Consider the following 20449-nt stretch of genomic DNA (forward strand, 5'->3'; position numbering starts at 1 on the left):
GCACTTTCACTATCACAGAAAATTTCCATTGGCTCTTTATTAGCTGGTACAACTCCAAGGTCTCCAATGAAGTTCTTCAGCCATATCGCCTCCTTTGCTGCCTCGCTAGCTGCTATATACTCTGATTCGCAAGTTGAATCAGCCACTGTCTCTTGCTTGGAACTCTTCCAAGAAATTGCTCATCCATTTAAGGTAAACACCCAGCCTGACTGAGAGCGGAAATTATCCCTATCAGTCTGAAAGCTAGCATCACTATACCCTACAACTCTCAAGTCTTCACTCCCACCGAGGGTAAGGACCCAGTCCTTAGTCCTCCGTAGGTACTTGAGGATATTCTTTACCGCAGTCCAGTGTGCCTTGCCAGGGTTCCCCTGATACCTGCTAACCATGCTCAAAGCAAAGGCTACATCAGGTCGAGTACACGTCATAGCATACATGATCGATCCTACACCCGAAGCATAAGGTATTCGACTCATTTCTGCTATCTCAGCCTCAGTACTAGGGCTTTGTGTCTTACTCAATCTGGCGTTACTCTGGATGGGTAACTCTCCTTTCTTGGAGTCCTGCATGCCGAATCTCTTCAGCACCTTATCCAAGTAGGTACTCTGACTAAGTCCAATTAGTCTTTTACTCCGGTCTCTCAAGATCCTTATCCCTAGAATATAGGCAGCTTCTCCTAGGTCCTTCATAGAGAAACACTTCCCAAGCCAGGACTTAACTTCCTACAGAGTTGGGATGTCATTTCCTATGAGTAGTATGTCATCCACATACAATACCAAAAAGCTAACTATACTCCCACTAGCCTTGACATATACACAAGATTCATCTTCACTCCTAGAAAAGCCAAATTCCTTGACTTTCTCATCAAAGCAAAGATTCTATCTGCGAGGTGCTTGCTTTAACCCATAAATGGATTTCTCAAGCTTACACACTCTATTAGGGTACTCTGTGTTGACAAAACCCTCTGGCTGACTCATGTAAACATCCTTAGCCAACTTTCCATTAAGGAAAGCGGTTTTGACATCCATTTGCCATATTTCATAGTCATGAAATGCGGCTATGGCTAGTTGAAGTATGATGCTAGCTAGTTGAATCCTTGCTTCCTTCTTTCACCTTTTTCCTTCAAAACACCAACTATCTTCACAAATGGAAGAGGAAAAGATTAGGGTTTCTTTCTGAGCTTGAGAGGGTAGATGGAGGTTGAGGGTGGACAAACCCTAGCCCCCATAATCCTTAAATAAGAGACTAAACCCCGAAATATTAGGGTTTCACACACCTGTCAACACGTCGTGCCCAGAGGGAAAACACGCTGTGTTTCTCAGCCGTGTTGGTGCTTCCTGATGGGTTTTGAGAATTCTAACACTTCCTAAGTGTACATGCAACCCTAATAACCTTGGATCTATGTTTGTCTAATAATCATGCAAAGTTGAATTCCAAGGTTATATTCCTATCTAGCATACATGGGGAACATTTTTAACTTGAATGAAAGATAGAATAACTTACCTTGTTGTTGATTATGATCCTTGAAACCTTGTGAGCCTAGCACCCCAAGTGTGATGCCTCAAATGCTTCACACAACACCAAATGCAAAGGAGTAAACTTTGAGAGAATCTTACACTTGCAAAATCGGCTCTAGCCCTCTTGTTTCTTAGTGTCGCCGATTTTGGTGGAGAACATGTTGCTTATATAGTGTGTCACATCTACGGTTACACCATGTAAACCCTAATGTGGCATGACTCTTCATTTCCATGACCCATGGGTTTGTAACTCCCATGGAGCCTCCATGGAGCATCCTATGGGTGGAACCCAACTTGATAATCCATGGAGCCTCTTAGCCCACTATATAAGATATGGAAGATTTACATAATCTACCCATATATTTAATTAGTTATCTTTTGATCACTTAATTAATTCTAAATTAATTCTTGATCAAACTAATTAAATAATATTATTAATATATTAGAACTTATAATATATTAATAAACCATAAGTGTTATTTCTCTCATTTTAGTTTATCCAATTGCATGGTGCCATGCAACCCAAATGGACCATGCCGGGTCGGGTCAAGTACATACCAGAAATAGTTATGGACTTATACACCTTATCCAACACTTCCAACACGTCATGTCTAAACCCCAAGATTGCAACCACCAAACCAATCATCATGACATGAAAGAATTAGAAGTGCCTGTACATCAGGATGTTACATGACAATTTTCTGAGAAGGAGTGAGCAGGCTTCTGAATTTCAAAGTTGGGATGTAAACCCAACATGAGGGCTAGTTGGTTGCGGTGTTTGGCGGCAGCATGACAGCGTGTAAATGTGTAATATGATTGATGTGGTATGTGTGCGTCTGTTTTATTTGGATATAGGCAAGTCAGGTATCGGGTTTTCGGTTGGGACTACAGGCAAGGGGTGTACGTTTTGGATAATAAGCCGGTGTTTTGCTTATGCATTGCATGAAATACTTAGTATTAAAGGTGGTTAAGATTGGAAAATTTTTGAGGTCTTCATCTGAAATTCAAAATCTCTTAGGGTCTGCTTGGTCCTTATCTAGAATATCATCTTTCGTGTGTTACACCATCCTAGAGTCAGGGATGGTTTGTACTTGGTCGAGCCGGTTTGAGATATGGTTGGTTGCAACACCATTAGATGATAGTTCGAACCCTAAGTGGGGGAGAACTAGGTATTCTGCTTGGAGGATCATTGTTTTGTTTGAGTTTGTGGTGTTGGAAGAATGGTTCATAGGGATATGCGGTGCGGGTATGTAGGATTCCGGTACAAGGTTTGGTCAAGTTAGGGGTGTAGAGTAAGTGGCTATCGGATGTATGTGCTCAAGAGATACACGAGTTTTCTCGTAGCAGGAAGTAGTTGGTCAAGGAGATCGCTATAGCTATTTGGTCGTTTTTGGGATGCCAATGAGTAGATGAGAAGGCGCGGATCACTCTGGATGAGTATCGGTTGTTGAGGAACTTGTCAGCTCGTTGTATGGATTGCTATTTATAGGCTAGATAGGGCAGTTTTCGATCGGTACGACAGTTTCAGAGATGGTTATGTTCAGCTCCGTGTGGGTTTTGCTTCTCTGGATTAGGTGTCACTGTGTTATCGATCATTGGTCATTTCATACAACATAAAAGCAGATATTTTTCGGAAGTTTTTGGTATGTATTATGGTAAGTTCATCAGATGTTGTCGTGAGGGGTTTGTGGGCTGGTCAAGATAACAATGGAGCACTTGGTTCAAATTATATGCATGGTTCTTATTTGGTTTATAGCCTTTGAATGGGATCAAGAGTACGACCGTTTATCCCATTCTCGGGTCGTGTGCGACCATGTTTTCGTCGGATTTTGCATTGGTGGCAGCTTATACTGTGAAAGGAATTATGCATGGTAAAAGAGTATGGCATTGTTGCACTCGGTTAGCATTGAGAGGGATGTTGATTGGGTTCCTGAAAGGCGGTGGAATGAGGTTGAGTATCTTCAGGCCCCCACGGTGCTGGTCGTGAGTTTCCAGGAGAATGATGGAATGTCGATAAGATCGGTGTCAAACCGAGAGCATTCCAGACATGGTCTGAGGGACGGAAAGGGCATTCCAGACATAGGCTGTGGGCCCAGTGATCATGATTGTTTATTTCTTATACATGTGGTACTTTCAGTGTTGGTGCATTTTTGGAAGTTAGGAGACTCACGAACCAACTAGTTTGGATAAAGTGAGCAATTAAGGGTTATTGGGAGTATCAGCCGTACATCAGAAAGTCTCTGCGGAGCGTTTGCATTATAAATCCCATTTGTTTGTGAGCTGTTATTAGGGGTTTGGTTACCAAGGTTGGTTATCGGTTATTGAGTCTCGAGTCATGAAGTTCATTGTGAATGGTCTCGAGTGATTTTCAAGGTGGGAGTACACCTGAGATGATAAGGGTTGGATGCATGTGAAAATTCTTAGATTGGTCATCTTTGCTCGTAGGAACATTGGTTGGTAATGGCGTGTCAGAGAGTCAAGGGTTTATTTATGGTTTTTGATACATCTTATGAATTTGGAATTGGATGGAATTCGCGATCGATGTGTTTTGTGTACTTCACTCCACATGTTTGGTGGTGTTCTTAGTCAAAGACAAGGGGTGGGTTCATCGAATGGATGAATATCAGTCCTGGAATATGGTTTTTGATGTCTAGATCTGATGGGTTCCCGTTTTCGGGAAGTATATTGATAGATTTGATTCGATGATTTTAGCTTTGGGAGTACCCGACTCTTTGGTTCTCACTAGAAGTTAGGTCTTATAGCTAGGAAGTTGTGAAAGATGCTGGTGTTGTATGTATTTCTCGGCAGTGGTTATATAGATGAGACTCGCGCTGGGAGTCGCCTTGTTTTGAATGAAGGTTTCAACATCAGTAAATACTCAGGGGTTCTGTTTTCCAATTGGTTCTTGTCTCAATGGTGCACCTATATGCAGGATTAGCATGATGACGACTGCTCGACGAGGTTTAGAGCCGATCAAATCTGTGGGTTTTCGGCTAGGGATTCCATCGTGAAGCGCAAGCGAGAGCTGATTTCGAGGACGGAATCTAATTTAAGTGGGGGAGAATAGTAACATCCTATTTCCTGCCATTTCTGAGCCATGGACCGGAAGTCGATTGTGTGAGGTTTTGGGCCTTAAATAGGCAAAGTTTAGTCCTTGTGGACGGAGGTAAAGATAGTTAAGAGATTTTACCCTTGAATTGTGTTCTGGGCCGAAGGGTAGAAAGGGAAAAGTCATAGGTCGGGTTCTTGCGTGAAATATGGATTTTTGTTCAAGAAGTTTTTAGTCCAAGATATTTAGATAATATTGTAGAGCTCTTCAATACCTTTTCGTGGATATAAAGAACGTCTAAAACATAGTTGGAACGAAGAAGTTACGGCTGTTTGAAGTTATGACGATTATTGGGTCAGCCGCGTACGTTGGGCGTAAATTGAGTATGTTAGGCGTACTGAGTATGTTGGGTGTAAGTTGAGTACGTTGGGCGTACGCGATCATTGCACAAACCCTATTTTCGTGGTTTGAGCCCTATTTAAGCTCCTTAACTCCCCCAAACCCATTCCATTCTCAGCCTCCACCTCTCCAACACCCTCTCTTGAAACCCTAACCCTAAATTGAGCCTTATGAGCAAAAAAAGGTGTTTTTAAGTGCTTTGGAGTGTTCTCGGTGCACCTTGGAGAAGAAGGAACTCATTAAAGAAGTGTTAGTTGCATTGGATCTTGTAGATCCAGACTTTGTTCACCTTGAACTTTCTTCTAGAGGTATAAAGTTTGAACCTTGATGATGAAATTGTTAGATCTAGCTAGTTTTGGGTGTTATAAGCTTTTGGTCACTTTAAGTGCATAAAGTTTAGATCTTGAAAGTCCGTGACCTTGTAATTGATAAAGTTGGAAATTTTATCCATCTAAACATCATTTTGATTCAGATCTGAAGGTTAGAGACTTGGACTTAATGGATTAAGTTAAAAAGATGCACTTTTTGGGTCTCTTTGAGACTTAAAGACTAGATCTTGTTTGTTGGGACCATTCTAATGGATAAAGTTGGAAACTTTATCCATTATTGAGCTATTATGAACCCTAAAAATATGATCTTGAGTGTTGGATGTAACCCATGCATGTGTTAGATGGTCTTATTGAGTTAAGAACATAGGGTTTTGCGCATTAGGCACTTAATAGCCATGCAAAGTCATAAACTTGGAAAGTTTATGACTTAGGACATCATTTTGGGCATGGATCTGAGGTTTGGATGGAAGGGCTTAATGAAATAAGCTCTTAATAGAGTTTTAGGATTGGCGTACGCTGGGTGTACTTGGAGGTACGATGCGCGTACGCGGTCAACACCCCGATTTTTGGTCAACATCAGAGTACGCTGGGCATACTCTCTTGGTACGCAGGGCGTACTCCGCTGGGAATGGATATTGACTTTTGGGACCTTGACCGTTGACTTTGAATTTGACCAGGGTTGACCAAGTTTGACCTAGGGGTATTTTGGATTTTGTTTGAGAATTGGTTATTTGGATGGACAGGTGACGATTAGAGCTGAGATTCGGAGTCACGACCTCATCAGCTATTGTTCAGATTGAGAGGTGAGTTTTCTTCACTGTACTTACGGGTCGAAGGCACCAAGGCTGACCCATTGGATTGATATCCTTGTTTACCATATGTTGCTATGTTGTAATGATCTGTTAGATCTGTATCCTGGTATATAGGATGTTGTTATGTTGTAGTGATATGTTATATTTGTATCCTTGTATATAGGATGTTAGCATGCGGTAGTGATCTGTTGATATGCTTATTTGTCTGTTAACTAGTTATATGTTTATCTGTTATGTATATGTCGACATGTTATGTGTGGTTGGGTTAATGCGGTCCTGCTTTGTGCTGAAGGCCAAGATACCCGAGGCGGCCCGGATAGACTATAGGCCATGCGAGGCGGTCCAGGCCGAATGCCCGGCGAGCGGTCCAGATAGGTTGTAGGCCCTGCGAGGCGGTCCAGTCATGTCGAAGGCTCGGGAGCGGTCTAGATGGGTTGTAGGCCCCGCGAGGCGGTCCAGTCAGGCTGAAGGCTCAGTTATGCATGATGTTGTTTGTTATCTTATGTGGTGGTACTTTGGGAGAAACTCACTAAGCGTTGGCTTACAGTTTTTGGGTTATGGTTTGAGGTACTTCCAAGGATCATGGGAAGGCGAAGGCATAACCGTACACATCCTGATTTTATGTTGTTCATCTTAGGAAACTCTTATGTTAGATAATATTTTGGAAAAAATGGTTTTGTAAACACTTTTAATAGTAAATGGGTTGTTTTGAAAAGTTTAAATTGGTTGTGATTTTTGAGGTGTTACAACCTGCACCACCACAACGACTTCGGTTGGATGCACTTATAGGCTCTGAAAACTTTGTAAAATGTGTGGAATGAATTACTATTTAATTCCATACCTAGAGTCATTCACCTATATTGATAAATATAAAAACAAAAACACATCATTTTTTTTGACAGAAAACAATATAATAATTAGAAAAGAAATGTTAAATGAAAATATTGATTGGTCTGTAAAAGAAAGTAGAACATACACTTAGTGAATGTAGGGTAGAATTTAGGAGTCTGCCATTCTTGTAAATACTTTGGATTCAAAACACGGGCTTGAATTGAAGGGTAGTATTCATAATTAGGTTAGATACTAATGTAGTGCTACTATGATTAATGATTTCATTGCTTACAAATTGAGGCATTGAGTATTCACTGCATTTCATCAAAAATTCAATACCTCAAATAAGAAATTAGCGGTTGAGGATGCTTCAAGAAGAGTCTCGCAAACAGAAGCAAACCTAACACGAATCAGACAACAAAATCCAAACCAAACTCACTCAAAATCGTAAAATTATTGCTCAATGTAATGTTTAATGTAAATTGTAGGAATATTAAACAAGAAATTACCAGGGGAGAATATATGAAAATGAGTTTTTTCTACATGGGAATATGGGATGGGTGAGTGTATCAGCAGAAGTGGAAAACTCGACGGTAAAGGATTAAATTGAAAGTGTTGCCTGACAGCAAAACCGACATATAATCCAGATGATGATAAGTGATGCATTTTTCCTAGAGGTTCTGATGGGTATAAAAAAAACATTTGATATCGTGTATCGCTTGATGGGAGGTGCCGATGTTTGCTTTTTTTAATCAATATTTTGTCGCTTGAGAGGAGGTGTTGATGGATGACTTGAGTCATCGTAGATGAGGGTTGATGGGAGGGTATCGATTGTCGCCAAATGCGTCGTCATCGTTGAGGAAGGCTGACGAGGTTTCTATGGGGATGGAGTCAATGATGTTCCATGAGGAGGAAAATGGGTTAAAAAGGGGAATTGATAAATATGAAGAGATGATAGGAAAATTGTTAAGGAATTAATTGTTAGGTCATAATTAATTATTGTTAAAGTTACCATTATACACCTACTAAATGATTGGTTCATAATTGATCACACATTCACACAATACTTATTGGTTATATATATATATATATATATATATATATATATAAACTTCAACTATTGTGTGAATCGTATGGCCAATTCTGGACCAATCACCACACAAGGGTATTATCGGAAGTTTGCATGCAATTGTTTTAATAACCATAAATAAAATTCCATAATTATGTAACTTCCCTTAAATCATGCATCCCTTATAGGTGTCTCATCTCCTTCATGCCTTAACTGTCGTATCACCATTAGAAAACCCTACATCATCTCCATCGCCACCATCATTACACACCTTACCAATTAATTTTGCCTTCTTTGTTGTTTTAAACCAGCTACTGCCTATTAGTTCTATGAAAAAAAACCCACCATGTTTTCTCATTCAAACATAACCCTTGCATCGTCAATTCTTATTTCTTGACCACGCAAAATAAGAGATCATAATATACCTCTCCTTGTAACTCCTTTTCAGCCAAAAAAACCCATTGTCTTAATATTTAATCATCTATACACTTTCCCATCACACCAAACCTCCATTAATGTAATAAATTAATTTTATGTCATCAAAAATGGTGTCAGGAAAGAAATAGTACTGGAACAATAACATTATTTTATTGGAACAAAACATTATTTTGATCATATCGACTGAGGTTAGTTCACGTCTTATTTACTTTATTATTTCATTTTTTATTGTTATATTAACATTATCAACGTTATGGATTTGTTGCTTAATAATCATTTGCTTGCGTTTTGTTTTTGTGATGTCAGATAGCAATTATTTTGGGATTTGCTTGATGTTGAGATACAATAATATTCTTTCAGAATTTCAGGAATCACTTTACAAAAACATCAATATTCTTTAAGAATATAGAGAATCGAGAATTTTAGTATTCGCCTTACAAAAACAGCAACATTTTTTTAGAAAGGAGAGGATCGTCAAAATGCATTCTCAAATATGATATTTGTTTTATATTTCATTCTCAAAGAATATACTTTGTTACTTATGTATTTAGTATAAAACACACACATTCTTTGAAGAATTGCATTCTCATTTTGTATTTTTTTTACATGATTCTCAAAAGAATATGTCAATGTTGCAATAAGAATGATTTTTCTTTTGATACAATGTAACATCCGGATTCCCAGGTATGTCATTTTAAGTATTTATTTTTGAGGATCATTGACCTACTCAACGAGTTGACGCTATAATTCGCCGAGTAGAGTCGGGATGGCCACGTGGGTTTAATGATCTACTCGACGAGTCCGAATGTAGACTCGCCGAGTAGGCGCTGTGAGTTGAAACCCTAAATCTTTGGGCCTGAGACCTATTTAAAGGTCCTTATGGCCTTCATTTGCGGCCACACATACCCTTGAGAGACACCATTCGAACCAGAGAGCATAGAGAGAGAGAGAGAGGGAGCTAATTTCTTCACCTTAGAGCTTTCTTGCAAGGAAGAAGGAGGGGATTCAAGCTAGGATGACTTGAGGGGCTCAAATCTTCTACCATTTCATTCAAAGTTGCTGCTTAAGGTATGAATCCCTGCCCATTTTCGTATGAATGGTAGATCTCATGAATCTAGGATTCTTTTTCCCCTTTTTAGTTGAGTTATGGAGTATGTGAAGGCCCTTTGAGGCATAGGCATCAGATCTGGGCCTTGAGAGGTCCAGAGAGTCCCAATCATCCAGCTTTATGACATCACATAAGAGTTTTGAGCCTAACTTATCATTATAAGGGTTATTTTGTCAAATAGAGCTTGATGTGTGGTGCATGGACATAAAGGTTGAACCTTTACGTGACTTTTGGGTGCTAGAAGGCCAGATCTATAAGTTAGAGAAACAGATCTGACCTCAGAAGGTCAAATGAGTATTGCCATGGAGGAAGCTCGCCGAGTCCATGAGAGGACTCGACGAGTCGGATCGGGTTGCCCCGCGATTCGTGACCAGTGGTAACCCGTCGAGTTGGGAGTTTAATTCGACGAGCCGAGTGAGGCCTTAGAAGGATTCAGAGGATATGCATGAACTCGCCGAGTCACACAAGTGCACTCGGTGAGTCTGGTCAATTGGACCGTTGACTGGAGTTGACTTCAGTTGACTTTAGGGTTTGGTCAAACTGATTAAGAGGGGTCAGGGAGGGGTAGAATGGTCTTCTACCCATTCTCTAGAGATGAGAATGTAAAGAGATTATTGATTAGAATTATTATCATTGTGTTAGGCGGAGGCTAGATCGAGGATATCGAGCACGAGAGTTTACTAGACATCTTACAAGGTGAGTCTTCTCACTATACATTACCTAGAGTGGTATCTATGTGCAGACCGGAGGGTCTTATGTGTTATGTGTTTACTTGAGATTATGTGCATTGTGGTTTATGTATGCTATGTGCTAGCCAGACCGGACCGGAGGGTCCAACGATTTAGACCGGACTAGAGGGTCCAACGAGCTAGACCGGACCGGAGGGTCCAACGAGCTACGGGACTAGAGGGTCCCACTGAGACACATTGACCAGAGGGTCTTACCGAGTTATAGCCTCAAGTGGCTTATGTGCTGAATGTGGTATTTTGGGGAACTCACTAAGCATTTATGCTTACCGTGTTATGTGATATGTGTTTCAGGTACTACCGAGGATCGCGGGAAGGCGCCAGCATGATTTGTACACAATGGCAGAGGATTATGTTTTTGAGATTCTGGGATATGTTTTATTGTGATGACATTTGATACATATGAGATTTTGAGAATATTATATGAGTTTTATTGTGTTCGAAAAATGAAAAATTGTTTTAAAACTTAAGTCGTTACAAGTTGGTATCAGAGCCTTGGTTTGAGGGATTCGGATACACCTTCGAGCATATCTGGACTCAAACTGAGGATTTGAGAAAAGTTTTCAAAAAGAAACAATTTTTCTAAAAAGAGTAAAAGATTTACAGAACAAGCGGAAAAGAGCAGTGTGTACAATCAGCCAGCGCCCGAATGGTGATTTCCCAAAATACCCTTACGTTACGTGTTATGATATTATGTGATGTGTTTTGCATGCTAGAGTAGGCTAGGTAATTCATATGTTAGGACTAGAGTGGCCTGATTTGTGATGCCTTAGCCTAGGAGCTTCTGCTGTTGTGAGTGGTTTTGAGTGCACTTAGGTAGCAGAGAGTAGCTTATGAGAAGTCTGCTAGAGAGTAGGATGGATTCAGAGTGGTATAGAGTACTTGCGAGTTGGGATCCTAGGAGGAGGACTTGGGGTGGATACGGATACGATGTGGAAGGTAGTATTGGGCCCGTACTACTGAAAGCATCGGATCGGTAAACATTCCAAGTAAGAATCCTCAGGGTGCTAAGGAACAAGTAGGATTGGTTGGCCGAGTGTGAGTAATCCCGGTCGAGTCTCTGATTATTTTATGTTGTGTTTCAGAGGCATTATGGTGGTTACGCGCCACAACCCAGGAGGCAGTGGTACCGGTGATGAGGAGATTCGTAGGTTGATTCACGGGGAGGTGGCCGCAGCCATTCGAGATGAGATTCCTGAGATGTTTGGGTCTATCAAGACCACGTTGATTGAGACATTTGACGAGCGGTATGCCGCTCTTACCGAGGTTGCTGTTGTTGCAGCCACCGCAGCCGTCGCCGCTGCCAGACCACAGGGGGGTGACTCGTTGTTGTACCGAGAGTTCAGCAACACGAACCCACCACAGTTTGATGGGACTCAGGACCCGATAGCCGCGATGAGGTGGATCTCTGACATTGAGGGGTACTTATACACATGTTCTTGTCCGGAGCATCTGAGGGTACGGTTCGCGCTGAACCAGCTTCGCTTGGGAGCGAAGGACTGGTGGAAGTTTGTGACAGCTGACTTTACTACTGCAGAGCTTACTGCGGTGACTTGGGAGAGGTTCACCGCTATGTTTCGAGACGAGTACGTTCCCCCGATGGAGAGGGAACGTTTGGCCCAGGAGTTCTTGTCCCTCAAGCAGAGGACTGAGTCTGTGACTGTGATCACACGGATGTTTCATGAGAGGGCGTTGTTTTTCCCTGAGCACGTGTCTTCTGAGCAGGCACGTATAAGCCGATATCTGAGCATTCTGAGGAGAGACATTCGGGAGTTCGTGGCGAACTCGACATACCAAACATTTGCCGAGCTCCAGGCAAATGCTCGGAAGAGGGAGATTGAGCTAGAGACTCAGGCCAGGGAGGAGGCGGAGTCTCAGAGGAGGGATAGGCGGCCGGCACAGTCCCAACTGGCGGCCAAGCGGGCAAAGCCCGCTGATTCGAGATCGGGAGGTCAGAAGGGCCGCACTTGTGGGAAGTACGACAAGAACCATGATGGGGTGTGCAGAGCAGGTGTGTGTTACAAATGCGGGAAGGAGGGGCATATCGCGAGGGATTGCCCCAAGGGATTTTCGGTTTGCTTCCATTGCAACCAAACTGGCCATAGGAAGGCCGAGTGCCCGCAGCTGCTTCAGGGATCAGCGCATGGATATGCGCCTTCTTCTACTCGAGCGATAGAGAGTCGGCCTGTGAAGGCCGAGGCACCGAAGGCTCGCGGTAGAGCCTTCTAGTTGACCGCGGAGGAGGTCCGCGTAGCACCTGATGTTATGGCTGGTATGTGATCTTTTGCTTATTCTTTTGTTTATATATGGTGCTTATTTGTGATATGTTTAGGTACTGTTCTTGTGAGTTCTGTACCTGCTTTGGTGTTGTTTGACTCGGGTGCGAGTCGATCCTTCGTATCGCTAGCATTTAGTCGTCACATCAGTATCCGACGTGAGGCGTTGAGTCGACCTTTGAGAGTCTCCATAGCTGATGAGCATGCTATTTTTGCGACTGATGTGATCCGGGGATGTGTGCTTGAGATTTTTGGAGTCGAGTTTCCGATAGATTTGGTACCTATCGCGATGGGGGATGTCCGTGTCATCGTGGGCATGGACTGGTTGAGTCGATTCGGGGCTATGATCGACTGCGAGCGTCAATTAGTGACCACCCGGAACCCTAGTGGGGGAGTACTTACGGTATTCGGCGATGGTACCCGATCTGGGTCAGCATTTTGTTCGGCTGCTCGAGCAAGGCAGAGCTTGCAGCAGGGTTGCATGGGTCTTCTGGCGTATGTGTCAGATACGCGGGATGTTACGGAGAGACCGAGTACTGTCGCTGAGGTTCCGGTGGTTAGCGAGTTTCCGGACGTTTTCCCCGAGGAGTTACCGGGTGTGCCTCCCGAGAGGCAGGTGGAGTTTCGTATTAATTTACTTCCGGGCGACACCTATCGCCAAGGCGCCCTATCGCCTTGCGCCGCCAGAGATGCAGGATTTATTCTCGCAACTCCAGGAGCTGTTGGCAAAGGGATTTATCCGGCCGAGTAGCTCGCCTTGGGGAGCTCCGATCCTTTTTGTCAAGAAAAATGACGACTCGCACCGGATATGCATTGATTACCGGGAGTTGAACAAGCTGACGGTCAAGAACCGTTATCCACTCCCGAGGATCGACGATCTGTTCGATCAGTTGCAGGGTGCATCTTGGTTTTCCAAGATCGATTTGAGGTCTGGTTACCACCAGATGAGGGTTCGTGAGGAGGATATTCAGAAGACAGCATTTAGAACTCGTTATGGGCATTACGAGTTCGTGGTGATGCCTTTCGGGCTCACCAATGCACCAGCAGCGTTCATGGATCTCATGAACCGGGTATGCAGACCTATGTTGGATCGTTCAGTGATCGTGTTCATCGATGATATTTTGGTGTATTCGAGGTCTAGAGAGCAGCATGAGGAGCATTTGAGAGAGATCCTTGGAGTATTGAGATCGGAGAGGCTTTATGCCAAATTCTCCAAGTGTAATTTCTGGTTACGAGAGGTCCAGTTCTTGGGGCACCTCGTTAATCAGAATGAGATTTTGGTCGACCCGGCCAAGATTGAGGCGGTTATGAGTTGGGAAGTGTTGGGATCCCCCACCGAGATCAGGAGTTTTCTAGGGTTGGTCGGCTACTACCGGAGGTTTATCAGAGATTTCTCCAAGATTGTTGTTCCTCTCACCAAGTTGACCCGGAAGGGCGTTGCTTTTGTTTGGGGTCCCGAGCAGCAGACCTCGTTTGAGACTCTTCGCTAGAGATTGTGCGAAGCTCCAGTGTTGGCTCTCCCTGAGGGAGTGGAGGACTTTATGGTTTACTGCAATGCATCCATATCGGGGTTAGGTGCAGTGCTTATGCAGAGAGGCGCGTGATAGCATATGCATCGAGGCAGCTGAAGCCTCATGAGACGAGGTATCCTACCCACGATTTAGAGTTGGGGGCAGTGGTATTCGCCCTCAAGATCTGGCGCCATTACTTGTACGGGGTTCAGTTTACCATATACACGGACCACAAGAGCTTGAAGTATTTGATGGACCAGCCCAACCTGAATATGCGCCAGAGGAGGTGGTTAGACGTGGTAAAAGATTATGACTGTGAGATTCTGTATCACCCGGGCAAAGCTAACGTGGTAGCCGATGCCCTGAGTCGTAAGGCGGAGAGTGCCCCGATTCGAGATATATGCATGATGATGCCCTTGATGACTCCGGTATTGGATATCATTCGAGAGGCCCAAGCGGAGGCCGTGAGACCGGAGAACCGCAAGAGGGAGCGGGTGATTGGGCAAGTATCCGAGTTTGTGACGGATAGCCAAGGACTTATGACCTTTCGAGGTTGGATTTGGGTACCTTATACGGGCGGAGCTCGTAGCACTCTGATGGAGGAAGCGCATAAGTCAAGATTTTCGATCCATCCCGGGGCCACTAAGATGTATTTGGATCTGAAGAAAGATTATTGGTGGCCCTGTATGAAGGGGGATGTTGCTTGGGTGGTCGAGAGGTGCTTGACCTGCCGTCGGGTCAAGGCAGAGCACCAACGTCCACATGGTCCATTGCAGCCTTTGGATATTCCTCAGTGGAAGTGGGAGCAAATCTCGATGGACTTTATCACCAAATTACCGAGGACGGCGCGTGGTGTTGACGCGATCTGGGTGATTGTGGATCGGTTGACGAAGAGTGCTCATTTCCTTGCTATTAGTGAGAGCTCTTCTGCTGAGAGGCTGGCAGAGATTTATGTGCGAGAGGTGGTAGCTCGGCATGGAGTGCCGACGTCTATAGTGTCGGATCGGGATGTGCGTTTTACTTCCAGATTCTGGAAGAAGTTTCATGAGGAGTTGGGAACGCGATTGCATTTTAGTACCGCCTACCACCCACAGACAGACGGTCAGAGCGAGCGAACGATTCAGACGCTCGAGGACATGCTTCAAGTATGTGTTATGGACTTTGGCGGGAGTTGGGACACATACCTACCCTTGGCTGAGTTTTCTTACAACAACAGCCATCACTCGAGCATTGGTATGCCTCTCTTTGATCTCCTTTATGGGAGGAGGTGTCGCACTCCCATCTGTTGGGGTGAGGTGGGGCAGAGAGTTATGGGCAGCACTGAGATAGTGCTGAAGACGACCGAGCAGGTTCAGCAGGTCAGACAGAGGTTACTGACGGCGCAGTGTCATCAGAAGAGTTACGCGGATAGACGACTATCTGAGCTTGAGTTTCAGGTCGGAGATTTTGTGCTCCTGAAAGTTTCCCCCTGGAAAGGGGTGATCCGGTTCAGGAAGCGGGGCAAGTTGGGGCCTCGATATATCGGTCCGTTCAGAGTGACCGCCAGAGTGGGTAGGGTAGCATACCGGTTGGAGCTACCTGCGGAGCTGAGTCAGATCCATAACACCTTCCACGTGTCCCAGTTGCGGAAGTGTGTGGATGATGAGACGGCAGTGGTACCATTAGAGGACATTCAGGTGGATGCGAGCCTGAATTACATAGAGAGGCCGATCGCGATCTTGGATCGAAAGGTGAAAGTTCTGAGGAACAAGGAAGTGCCCCTGGTTCAGGTCCAGTGGCAGCATCGGAGAGGGTCCGATTTGACTTGGGAGCCGTAGTTAGAGATGCGGGAGCAGCATCCAGAGTTATTTGCGGAGCACGACTTCGAGGGCGAAGTCTGATTCTAGTGGGGGAGAATTGTAACATCCATATTCCCAGGTATGTCATTTTAAGTATTTATTTTTGAGGATCATTGACCTACCCGACGAGTTGGCGCTATAACTCACCGAGTAGAGTCGGGATGGCCACGTGGGTTTAATGATCTACTCGACGAGTCTGGATGTAGACTCGCCGAGTAGGCGCTGTGAGTTGAAACCCTAAATCTTTGGGTCTGAGACCTATTTAAAGGTCCTTATGGCCTTCATTTGCGGCCACACATACCCTTGAGAGACACCATTCGAACCAGAGAGCATAGAGAGAGAGGGGGGGGGGGAGCTAATTTCTTCACCTTAGAGCTTTCTTGTAAGGAAGAAGGAGGGGATTCAAGCTAGGCTGACTTGAGGGGCTTAAATCTTCTACCATTTCATTCAAAGTTGTTGCTTAAGGTATGAATCCCTGCCCATTTTCGTATGAATGGTAGATCTCATGAATCTAGGGTTCTTTTTCCCCTTTTTAGTTGAGTTATGGAGTATGTGAAGGCCCTTTGAGGCATATGCATCAGATCTGGGCCTTGAGAGGTCCAGAGAGTCCCAATCATCCAGCTTTATGTCGTCCCATAAGAGTTTTGAGCCTAAGTTATCATTATAAGGGTATTTTGTTAAATAGAGCTTGATGTGTGGTGCATGGACATAAAGGTTGAACCTTTACGTGACTTTTGGGTGGTAGAAGGCCAGATCTATAAGTTAGAGAAACAGATCTGACATCAGAAGGTCAAATGAGTATTGCCATGAAGGAAGCTCACCGAGTCCATGAGAGGACTCGACGAGTCGGATCGGGTTGCCCCGCGATTCGTGACCAGTGGTAACCCGTCGAGTTGGGAGGTTAACTCGACGAGCCGAGTGAGGCCTCAGAAGGATTCAGAGGATACGCATGAACTCGCCGAGTCACACGAGTGCACTCGGCGAGTCTGGTCAATTGGACCATTGACTGGAGTTGACTTCAGTTGACTTTAGGGTTTGGTCAAACTGATTAAGAGGGGTCAGGGAGGGGTAGAATGGTCTTCTACCCATTCTCTAGATATGAGAATGTAAAGAAAGTATTGATTAGAATTATTATCATTGTGCTAGGCGGAGGCTAGATCGAGGATATCGAGCACGAGAGTTTACTAGACTTCTTACGAGGTGAGTCTTCTCACTATACATTACCTAGAGTGGTATCTATGTGCAGACCGGAGGGTCTTATGTGTTATGTGTTTACTTGAGATTATGTTCATTGTGGTTTATGTATGCTATGTGCTAACCAGACCGGACCGGAGGGTCCAACGATTTAGACCGGACCAGAGGGTCCAACGAGCTAGACCGGACCGGAGGGTCCAAAGAGTTATGGGACTGGAGGGTCCCACTGAGACACATTGACCAGAGGGTCTTACCGAGTTATAGCCTCGAGTGGATTATGTGTTGAATTTGGTATTTTGGGGAACTCACTAAGCATTTATGCTTACCGTGTTATGTGATATGTGTTTGAGGTACTACCGATGATCGTGGGAAGGCGCCGACATGATTTGTGCACACTGGCAGAGGATTATGCTTTTGAGATTCTGGGATATGTTTTATTGTGATGACATTTGATACATATGAGATTTTGAGAATATTATATGAGTTTTATTGTGTTCGAAAAATGAAAAATTGTTTTAAAATTTACGTCGTTACATACAAATTTTTATTCTTGATAATATATATATATATATATATATATATATATATATATATATATATATATAGTGACATTCTTTAGGAATTTACATGATTTTTAGAAGAATGTGTCAACATTGCAATAAGAATTATTAGTATTTTTATGTAATTGTTATTCTTGGTAATACTTACATGTGTATTCTTTAAGATTATTAATTCTTAAAAAACCACTTGAATAAAGTAATATTCTATAAGAATGAAAAGAGAATATGTTTCAATATTAATGTGATATAAACTTGTTGTTTTCAAAAAAAAATTGATATAATTATCCATTATTAATTTTTAAAAAATAAGATAAATAATATTTAATAAAAAATCTCATCAAAGTAGGAGACAAATAAGGAATCTTCCATTTTTAAATATAAGTTAATAGCCTAAAATACCCTTGCAATTAATTTAGTGTAATTATAGAGTAAATTTTATTTCATGTTAATATCATGCACCCTCATATCACAACCATTCATTCTTTTAATCCAATAGACAATAAATGGTTATACGTTCACACAATATTTGTAGTTCGTATTTAATCCTAACCATATATATATATATATATATATATATATATATATATATATATATATATATATGGGACGGTTCACTTGAGATTAAAAAAAATAGAGATCTTGATATTCAACCTCAGCCACATATTTCTCATTTGCCGCTTTAACGCTCCAGCGTATCGACAACAACAGAGTATGCATAATCACAAATAATTATATGTCAGAGAGGTATAATCATATATGATTATGCATGTTTATACGTATATGCCTAATCATAAATGATTATACATATATGTCTGTTCACAGATTGAGTAATCATAAATGATTATGACAGTTGGTGGCAGAAGAGGTGGTTGTCACAGAGGTGGCGGTGATATAAATGACGGAGGTGACAGTGGTGGGGTCAGCTGGTGTCAAAGGTGGTGGTAGTGGTGGTGGTGGTGGCAGTTGTGGTGGTGGAGGTGGTGGCGGAGGAGAAAAGAACGGGCGGCGCTATATAATCATTTATGATTATAACAAGCCTATCGCGTCGGTACGTCGGAAGGTTATAGCAACAGATGTAAAATATATGGTTGATGTTGAATATCAAGATCTCTATTTTATTTTTAATCTCAATGGAGCCTATATATATATATATATATATATATATATATATATATATATAAATGATTATACATATATGTCTGTTCACAAACTGAGTAATCATAAATGATTATGACAGTTGGTGGCAGAAGAGGTGGTGGTCACAGAGGTGGCGGTGGTATAAGTGACGGAGGTGACAGTGGTGGGGTCAGCTGGTGTCAAAGGTGGTGGTAGTGGTGGTGCTGGTGGCAGTTGTGGTGGTGGAGATGGTGGCGGAGGAGAAAAGAACGGGCGGCGCAATATAATCATTTATAATTATAACAAGCCTATCGCGTCGGTACGCCGGAGGGTTATAGCAGCAGATGTGAAATATATGGTTGAGGTTGAATCTCAAGATCTCTATTTTATATTTAATCTCAATGGAGCCTATATATATATATATATATATATATATATATATATATATATATATATATATATATATATAAGACGGTTCACTTGAGATTAAGAAAAAGTAGAGATCTTGAGATTCAACCTCAGCTATATATTTCTCATTTGCCGCTCTAACGCTCCAGCGTACCGACAACAACAGGGTATGCCTAATAATAAATGATTATATGGCAAAGAGGTATAATCATATATGATTATGCATGTTTATACGTATATGTCTAATCATAAATGATTATAGATATACGTCTGTTCACAGACTGAGTAATCATAAATGATTATGACAGTTGATGGCAGAAGAGATGGTGGTGACAGAGGTGGCGGTGGTATAAGTGACGGAGGTGAAAGTGGTGGGGTCAGCTGGTGTCAAAGGTGGTGGCGGTTGTGGTGGTGGGGGCTGGTGGCAGAGGAGAAATGAACGGACGACACTATATAATCATTTATGATTATAAAAGACCTGTTGTGCCGATACGCCGGAGGGTTAGAGCGGCAGATGTGAAATATATGGCTGAGATTGAATCTCAATATCTCTATTTTATTTTTAATCTGAATGGCAAATGTAAAATATAATTTTCATTCATTGTATCTGTCACGACCTTATATTTTGTTAGACTATTTTTTTTAATAAAATTTCGCTTCTATTTATAATTTTGATTACTAGGAAATAGGAATGTCCCTATCCATCCCACCTTTGGGGTGGAGGGTTTATTAATTTATGACTTTCATGTTCATAACCAACTTGGACCATCAAATAGAAAGTACCCGCAACACGCAAAAATCAAAGGATCTGATACACCTCTCAAAATGAGGAAATCAGAAATATTACTTTCCATCTTTTTATGTTTCTTTTATAGAAAATTGTATTGTGTTTACATCAATAGGTTTCGTAGGAAGATAACTTTTTTGTACTTCTTCATATCGAGTTTGAAACCAAGGTTAATAATTGAATGAGCTGTATGTAAATGTACAACAAAAGTCGTTATCATCACTTCATATCACAATAAATTTTAATGTAGTATACTCGTATTACATATATGATTATTTTTATGATATTAGGGTGAAAAAATGAAGAAAAAAAAGAAGAGATTTAAAGTAGTATGTAAAGAGTGAAAAGTCAGTACAAAAAATGATCTTAGACGTAAATGCAAGATAGCTAAGTATCCATAACTAGCAAGCCAAGTCCTAGATTTAACTCGGTTAAGGTCAAGACAAATAATCATTAGTTCG

General features: G+C 42.3%; 1 long non-coding RNA gene across 1 annotated transcript; it reads left to right on the forward strand.

Moving 5' to 3' along the window:
- Nucleotides 1-8770: 8770 nt before the first annotated feature.
- Nucleotides 8771-10687, forward strand: LOC145104643 (uncharacterized). The gene is made up of 3 exons (XR_013707130.1): nt 8771-9512; nt 10195-10248; nt 10593-10687. It is a non-coding gene; the product is annotated as an uncharacterized LOC145104643 (long non-coding RNA).
- The last annotated feature ends 9762 nt before the right edge of the window (nt 10688-20449 follow it).

This window comes from Lactuca virosa, chromosome 1 (assembly GCF_052849685.1).
Source record: "Lactuca virosa cultivar CGN04683 chromosome 1, Lactuca_virosa_CGN04683_v6, whole genome shotgun sequence".
NCBI lineage: Eukaryota > Viridiplantae > Streptophyta > Magnoliopsida > Asterales > Asteraceae > Lactuca > Lactuca virosa.